The sequence below is a fragment of the Cebus imitator genome, unplaced genomic scaffold, assembly GCF_001604975.1.
Source record: "Cebus imitator isolate Cc_AM_T3 unplaced genomic scaffold, Cebus_imitator-1.0 Scaffold414, whole genome shotgun sequence".
NCBI classification, from domain to species: Eukaryota; Metazoa; Chordata; class Mammalia; order Primates; family Cebidae; genus Cebus; species Cebus imitator.
The window spans coordinates 519,706-528,848 of record NW_016107729.1 but is presented as its reverse complement, the minus strand read 5'-3'; the positions used below and the strand labels follow the sequence as shown (position 1 = coordinate 528,848).

Below are 9,143 nucleotides of genomic sequence, written 5' to 3'. Positions count from 1 at the left end.
ACCATGTTGACCAGGATGGTCTCAATCTCTTGACCTCGTGATCCACCCGCCTCGGCCTCCCAAAGTGCTGGGATTACAGGCTTGAGCCACCGCGCCCGGCTGATGTACAAGTTTTATGTGAATATATTTTCATTTCTCTTGGGTACACATCTAGGAGTGAAACTGCTGGGTCATTAGATAACTATGCTTAAATTTTTGAAGAATTGACAAGCTATTTTCCAAAGTGGCTGAACCATTTTATATTCCCACCAGCAATATAGGAAGGTTCCAATTTTTCCATATTCTCACCAACTTTTTTGTGTGTTTTGTTTAAATTTATAGCCACAATGGTGGATGTGAAGTGGTATCTCATTGTGGTTATGAATCACATTTTCCTAATGATGAACGATGCTGAGCATCTCCTCATATGTTTATTGGCCATTTCAATACCTTCCTTGGAGGAATCTCCGTCCAAATGCTTTGGCCATTAAAAAAAATTTATTGATGACATGAGGCAAAATTGCTGAATAGGAACAGCTCTGGTGTGCAGCTCCCAGTGAGACTGACACAGAAGGCGGTGATTTTCAAATTTCCAACTGAGGTACCTGGTTCATCTCATAGGGATGGTTGGACAGTGGGTGTAGCTCAAGGAGGGTGAGCTGAAGCAGGGTGGGGCATTGCCTCACCCGGGAAGAGCAAGGGGCCAGGGAACTACCTCTCCTAGCCAAGGGAAGACGTTAGGCACTGTTCTCTGCCCTCCAGCTCAGACCCTGTGCTTTTCCCGTGGTCTTCACAATCCACAGATCAGGAGATTCCCTCTGGTACCTACACAACCACCAGGGCCCTGGGTTTCCAGCACAAAACTGGGTGGCCATTTGGGCAGAAACTGAGTTAGCTACAGCAGTTTTTTTTTTTCATACCCCTGTGGTGCCTGGAACACCAGCAAGACAGAACTCACTTGAAGCCAGGATGCCAAGTGGTCTGGCTTGGTGGGTCCCACCTCCACGGAGACCAGCAAGCTAAGATCCACTGGCTTGTCCTTGAAGCCAGCACAGCAGTCTGAGCTTGACCTGGGACACTGGAGCTCAGTGCAGGGAGGGGCATCCATCATTGCTGAGGCTCAAGTAGGTGGTTTCAACCTCACACCGCAAGCAAAAAACGCGGGAAGTTTGAACTGGGCAGAGCCCAACACAGCTCAGTAGCTGCAGGCAGACTGTCTCACTAGGTGTCCTTGCTGGGCAGGGCATCTCTGAAAAAAGGCAGCAGCCGATCAGGGACTTATAAATAAAGCCCCCACCTTCCTAGGACACAGCACCTGGGAAAAGGGGTGGCTGTGGGTACAGCTTCAGCAGACCTAAATATCCCTGCCTAGCAGCTCCTAAGAGAGCAGCAGATCTCCCAACACAGCATTCAAGCTCTGGTAAGCTCTTATAAATAACATCACTATTGTAGAACCTAAGGTTGGTCATTTGAGATGTTTTTCAGATTTTTGCATTGTGGTCATCAGTTGATCCTATCTGGACTCATGACTCATGAGTCAGCTGGTCCCGTGGCCCCCACCCAGAGGCAGACTCAGCTCAGGAGGACAGTTTTCCACACCCCTGTGATTTCATTCCCAACTAATCAGTAGTACCCATTACCTAGCCCCCAGTGCACCAAACTATATTTAAAAACCCTAGTCTCTGAGTTCTGAGAAAGATTGATTTGAGTGGTAACTCCAGTCTTTCTGCTTGGCTGCCTTGTGCTTTCGTTATTTCAATTACAAAACAAAAAAAAAAGATGAGGGCACCAGCCATGGTGTTTCATGCCTATCATTTTGGGAGGCTGAACTGGGAGGATGACTTGAAGCCAAGAGTTTGAGACTATCCTGTGCAACAAAGTGAGGCCCCATATCTACAAAAAACAAATTAGCTGGGTGTGGTGGCATGTGTATGTCATCCCAGCTACTCGGAAAGCTGAGATGGGAGGATCACTTGAGCCCAGAAGTTCAAGGTTTCAGTGAACTGTGATTATACCACTGCACTCCAGCCTGAGCAACAGAGCAAGAACCTTTCTCTAAAAAGAAAAAAAAAGTAAGCACGTTCTGATAGTATAATTAAAAATCAGAGAGTGGGCAAAAGTAGAAATAGATTCACTCTCACAGTGACATAGTGCTGATGAGGAACAATAGCATAATGGCGCATGATTTTAGAGTCACTGCTGTGAATGTTTATATTCTTCTATGGTGTGCTTTTTGACTATTTAAATAGTAGTTTATAGTTTTTCTTCAAGCCATAAAAAATTCTAGGATTCAGAAATTTATCATACATATATCACACAAATATGCATACAAATCCTTTCTAAATCTCTCAAAGGAATGCTCATGTATTTACTGTTGCACATCCAAAATAAAAGAACTACTCTGGTTTTTGATAGACAACTTGCATAACAGACAGAAAACACAGCCACAATTTCTAGAGAAAAGCTTACTAAAAAAACATACTGCTCTAAAAAACAAAGTCTATTAATACAAAAATAAAGGAACTATTTTTAAAAGATGCACAGCCCAGACTATAGAGTCCTTGCTTTAAACAGAGACTGGTTGAGTTGAGATATCTTTAAATCTCTGAGTCTTACTGTTTAAACATCACCCTTTGGTAGTTTAGGGAAAGGAAAGAATCTTGGACCTTAACGAAAACCATCCAGCTTTTCACTAACAATTTTCATATCTCTAGCTATATATACCAATCTTTCCATTCTACAGCATTGCACAGTCACTTTCTTTATTGTTTTTATCAAAAATGAACAAATCCAGTTTTGTTGGGCATACAGATCTGAGTTGGGGGAGCTAGTTTGAAGGAGGTATATTGAGTACTGGGGGAGGTATCAGGAACGCCTGGCTTAAGATAAATATCCAGACCCCCTCAGATACATGGGAAACAGCAGACAATAGAAAGAATCATTGAGCAGAATTAGTACAAGGCATTATATTCTACATGTGAAATTTCAATAAAATGTGTCTTTAAAAAATATAACAAAATAACATAAAATAAGTTTTACCTTGTTGGGTGAGTTATTTCTGAGCAACAGGCTTTAAAGTTTGATAAGACTATGTTTCAATCTTAACTGTCCATGTGTGACTGTGGACAAGTTATTTAAGCTCTCTGGGGCTCGCTTTCCTTATCTGTAAAAAGATATTTAATCCTTACCTTCTAGGGTTGTTATAAGGATTGCATTAGATGCATATGTAAATCACTTAATGCATCATCTGACATTCTTATTCAATAAGTTTTCATTAAATGCCTGCTGTATATCTGGGACTCTGCTCTATTCTCAAAATACAAGACTGAAGAAGACAGGTAAGTTCTTTCTCTTGCAGATCTTGGAATTCAGTAGGAACACTGTCAACTAAACAGGCTACTTCTTTTTCAGGGTTTGTGATTTTAACCTACTTGCAAGTTAATAAGCTAGCCAGTTAAGGCTTCATAGATGCTGGCAGAAGACATGAGACTCCTGGATCAGACACAGATGACTTTATTAACCACTGCACAAGTAAGCCACATGGATGTCATGTTCATTGGTTGCTCCTGCTCTCCAAGTCCTGCAGGGGCAATGTGGAGGGGCCAAGTGCATGCTGCAAATGAAGCGGGTTTGCATCACAGCTGAGACACACTGAGCTTGGAAATTCACTACTTTTAAAGTAAGCAGAAAACAGCCTATTCTTTGTCTTAGAGGAAGATGTTGCCTCACTGCAAGGCTACTCATGGCAAATATAACTGTGAAAAATAGCTGTCAGAGACTTGCATTCTTGGCATACCCAGGAAAAATACACAAGGACACTCAGGGCTCACAATGGACTGCCTCTCCCAACATTCCTCATCTGAAAACAGGAATAATAACAGCATCTAACTTATAAAAATGTTGTGAGAGTTAAATGAGAATATCTATGCCAAAATTGGGGGAACTGGAGATTTTAAAGAAGTTATTAGGCCGGGGTGGTGCCTCAAGCCTATAATCCCAACGCTTTGGGAGGCCTAAGCAGGCAGATTACTTGAGGCCAGGAGCTAAAGATGAGCCTGGGCAACACGGTCAGACCCCGTGTCTACAAAAATTTAGCCATGCATGTTGGTACACACCTGTAGTCCCAGCTACCTGGGAGGCTGAGGTGGGAGGATCACTTAAGCCCAATAGGTTAAGGCTGAAGTGAGCTATAATCGCACCACTGCACTCCAGCCTGGGCAACAGAGCCAGATCTTGTCTAAAAAAAAAAAAAAAAAAAAAAGTCAGCAATACTTGTTACAAAAAGTAATAAGTGTAAGCTATTGTTATTGTTACTGTTACAACTACAGTTTAACAGTAGAATGAGCAGAAGGATTAGGTGCTGTTTAAATATTTCCTGAATTGATGAGTTAGTGTGGGGTTAAAATAAATATAAATAATAGGTGACATTCAGATTTTACCATATGAGGTGCTGTTTTAAACACTCTATGAATTATTATTAATTTGCATATATTATTTCATTTAATAATCCTATCAGGTAAGTACTTTTATTTTCTCAATTTTATACACAAGATTTTACAGATAAGAAAACTGAGGCTGAGGGGAGTAAATGATTTGCTCATGTTTAGATAGTCATGGAATTGGGATTTGAACTAAGTATTCATTATATTGACACTTGATAGGAGATTAATCAATCTTTGGTAGGAAAATAAAGAATTTTTTTTTTTTTTTTTTTTGGCAAATGCCCTTTCCCCTTACTTTTTCTTAATGCTTCTTGAGATTCAAATTTTCTTGACATTAGAGTGGTAATATCTATTAAGGTTTATACTTGGGTAAGAAGAGTTAGAAGACCACATGACTGCTTTCAATAAGTGTTACTTTCTTCTAATGTCTAAGCCAATGTGTTCTTGCCATTGAAATGCAGTAGTCAAGTAAAATTATCACCTCACCCACTGAGTCCCCAAAGTGGGAAACACAGCATTCGGCAACATTTTTCTAAAGGTGGGCTTAAAAAAAGAAAACTACAATAATTATTATTAAAGCTCTCTGTCATACATATACACACACTCATGCAAACATATGTTAGCAAAAGCTACAGGGAAGCACAAATAAACAGAAAGGCATCCCATGGTCATGGATTGAAAGATTTAATGTTGTTAAAAATGTCCATACTAGCCAAAGTAAACTACATATTTAATGCAATCCCTATCAAAATCCCAATGGTATTTCTTTGCAGAAACAGAAAAAGAAATTCTAAACTTCAAATGGAATCTCAAATGACCCAAAATAATCTTGAGAAAGAACAACAAAGCTGGAGGCTTGAAGACTTTCTGACTTCAAAACATATTACAAAGCTACAAAAATAAAAACAGCCTCCCTGTCCCCTGTATCAGTACTAGATGCCAGTAGCACTCACCCTTAAAGTCATGGCAATCAAAAATGTCTCAAGATATTGCCAAATGTCTTCTGAGGGCAAAACTGCCCCAGTTAAGAGCCACTGATCTAACTAATCTGCTATTGTTTGATATTTAGTTTGTATCTACTTTGTCACAATTTAACCAGCAGCACTTTTGAAGCTCCCAAAATATATATACTCAGCACATCTTCAAATTACTTCATAGGACAAAAACAGACAAATCAACCAGAAATTAGCCAGTCACAGAAAAACAAATATTGCATGATTCCACTTATACTAGGAATCTAAACTAGTCAGGCTCTTAGAAAGAATGGTGGTAGCCAGGAGCAGGGGGGACAGGGAAAAGGTGAGTTGTTGTTCAGCAGGTATAGAGTTTCAGTTTTGCAAGATTTGAAAAAGTTCTAGAGTTCTCTTACACAACAATGTGCATAGAGTTAATACAACCGCACTGTACACTTAAGTAAATTTTATCTGTTTTATACCACAATAATTTTAAAAATATAGGAAGGACATGATCTCAGAATAAAGGGCTATCTTTTATAATAAAGAACAATTTGCAATCCAATTCCAACATGTTAACATGTTCTCTTCTTGTTTCAATGAGACCTGCTAAAAGTCTGTGTCTCATCTAAGCAATAGGAAGCTCACAGTGCCAAGTCCGCACCCCCGATCATTTGGATGATGGTTCTACTCAAACATATGGAGACCAAAGCCCCATTTGGTGTTGGCTGGTCTGGTGCTCTGGACATATACATTTCAGGAGAACCTTTGGTGGGTAGAGGTCAAGGATTGGAATCGTAGGTCCTGACAGAACAACGACTTCACACCATCAGCACATAGTTCACACACTAGATGAAAATAAATTCCAAGTGGACTAAAAATATAAATCTGGGGGAGGGAGAGAGGGATGAATAGGTGGAGCACAGAAGATCATTGGGGCCATGAAATTATTCTGTGTGATACTGTAACGTTGGATGCATGTCATTATACATTAGTGAAAACTCATAGCATATGAAAACAGAGGGTGGGGTGGCCAGGACAGGGTGTGTCGCAGGCTTGTGCAGGTTGGAGCACCTGCACTGCTCAGGATGTAATGTGTAACCTGGGGCCTGGGTGAGCAGCATGGGCCTGTGAGGCCTGTGGGTGCCCGCCTCCCCCAGCGTCCCCCGCAGCAGGCTCCACAGTGGTCCGCTCTGGTTGCCACTTGTGGATTCCAGTTCCAGACTGAAGGCTGCATGTTCTCCACCCTTTGTTGTGGCCCCACAGGCCGGGGTTACTGTGGCAACCTCCAGAGCAGCCTTGGTGCTATGGAGGAGCCAGGAGCTACCCCTCAGTCTTACTTGAGGCTGCTTCTGGAGGTGGTACACAGGGTTGTGGCAGCACTGGGTCAAAGTATGGGAGCAGATTCTAATTCTTATGGTTTTCCATGGGAATGGGTGACACTGGCAGCTATTTTTAGATTTTTTGCTGTTCTCTTTTTTGTTTGGAGAGGTTTTAGATTGGTTAGGAGTAGACTATGTGGGAAGAAAGAAAGGGCTTGCTGAAATGCTTTCTAGACTAATTGAGGAAAAATGTAAACTACTTGAAAAATTTAGTGTTACTCAAAAACAGCATGAAGGCTATGAAGTTGAGTAATCTTTACAGGATCCCAGCTTTGAGAAGGAAGCAACAGAAGCACAAAGTTTGGAAGCAACCCGTGAAAAGCTGAACAGGTCCAATGCGGAACATGAGGATGAAATACTCCGTCTAGTAAAAGAGTTAAAAGAAGAGAAATCGAAACAGTCTGAACAAAATGAACTGATGGCAGATATTTCAAAAAGGATACAGTCTCTAGAAGATGAGTCAAAATCCCTTGAATCACAAGTAGCTGAAGCCAAAATGATCTTCACGACTTTATTTCAAATGAATGAAGAACCATTGAAGATAGCAATAAATGATGCTTTGGATGAAAATTCTCAACTTCAGGAAAGCCAGAAACAACTTTTGCAAGAAGCTGAAGTATGGAAAGAACAAGTGAGTGAACTTAATAAACAGAAAGTGACATTGGAAGACTCCAAAGTACACGCAGAACAAGTTCTCAGTGATAAAGACAATCACATCAAGACTCTGACTGAACGCCTGCTAAAGATGAAAGATTGGGCTGCTATGCTTGGAGAAGACAGAACGGATGGTGATAACTTGGAGTTAGAAATGAACAGTGAATTGGAAAATGGTGCTTACTTAGGTCATCCTGCAAAAGGAGCTTTGAAGAAAGTGAGTCATGCTGCTAAGTTCAATGCTTCTTTCAAAACCTTAGAAGGAGAAGGAAACCAAATTTATATTCAGTTATCTGAAGTTGATAAAATGAAGGAAGAGATTACAAAGTGTATTAAAAATCTTGAGACTGAACAGACATCTTTGTAGTCAGAAAACACATATTTTGAAGTGAGAATCAGGAGCTTCAACAGAAACTTAAAGCAATGACTGAACTATATCAAGAAAATGAAATGAAACTCTACAGGAAATTAACAACAGAGGAAAATTACCGGGTAGAGACAGAAGAGAAACTATCTAAAGTAGACAAAAGGATCAGCCATGCCACTGCAGAGCTGGTGACCTACAGAAAGCGAGCCAAAGATCTTGAAGAAGAATTGGAGAGAACGATGCATTATTATCAAGGGCGCACTATTTCCTATGAAAAAAAAGCACATGATAATTGGTTTGCGGCTCGAACTGCTGAAAGAAGTGTCAATTATTTAAGGAAAGAAAATGCTTACAACAGACAAAAATTAACTGACATAGAGTTTAAATTTGAACTTTTCAAAAAAGATCTGTATATACTGGATGTCACAAATACACCACTTGGCAGACAGCATTCCCCATATGGCCTCTCACCATTGGGTCGGCTTCATCTGAAATGAGACCTTTTCTGTCTCCTCGAACTCCACCCAGACTGTCACCTTTGCTTCCAAGGAGAGGAGGAAGAGGCTCAAGAGGTCCAGGGAATCTTCTGGACCATCAAATTACCAATGACGGAGGAGAATCAAGCTCTGATATGTTAACTGATTCTCACAGGGGTCCTTCTGACACTGGACCCCTGTTACCTCTCTGGGAAAAGGGAGCTTCTGGAGGTGATTTTCCACCAAGGGATTTCCCAGGTCCAGTATATGCTCCATTTGCAAGTATGCTCATTAAAAAAATTTTTTTTGAAGCTGAATATATGTTTTATTAATCAGAGATACTAATTTTACTATCTGTTCATGTAATAACACAGTGGAGGAAAAACATCTTCTAGCATCCGTGAGTGTACCATTACTATTCCGAATTGGGAAGGCAGCCAGCCATAAGTGAACTGTAATAGGTTTCAAATGGATTCATCTTAATACTATAGAATTATTTCTGTATTTTAGTAGTCAAAAAATAATTGACTTTTTTCAGGTCTTATAAAACTAAAATTATCTGTATATTATTGGTAGCAACCGGTTATTTGGTGAAAATTACATCACATGAAAATGTTTCTTGAGAAGGACTTTGATAATGAAAGAAAAAATATTATTGTTGGCCGGGCGCGGTGGCTCACGCCTGTAATCCTAGCACTTTGGGAGGCCGAGGCGGGTGGATCACGAGGTCAAGAGATCGAGACCATCCTGGTCAACCTGGTGAAACCCCGTCTCTACTAAAGCTACAAAAAATTAGCTGGGCATGGTGGCGCGTGCCTATAATCCCAGCTACTCAGGAGGCTGAGGCAGGAGAATTGCCTGAACCCGGGAGGCGGAGGTTGCGGTGAGCC

At 40.7% G+C, this 9,143-nt stretch overlaps 1 protein-coding gene and 1 pseudogene across 1 annotated transcript in view; one reads left to right on the top strand and one right to left on the bottom strand.

Moving 5' to 3' along the window:
- YEATS4 (YEATS domain containing 4) overlaps positions 1-9,143 on the bottom strand; it is a 75,535-nt gene that overhangs the window by 18,081 nt on the left and 48,311 nt on the right. The window lies entirely within an intron of this gene.
- On the top strand, positions 6,682-8,877 carry LOC108289747 (annotated as a pseudogene).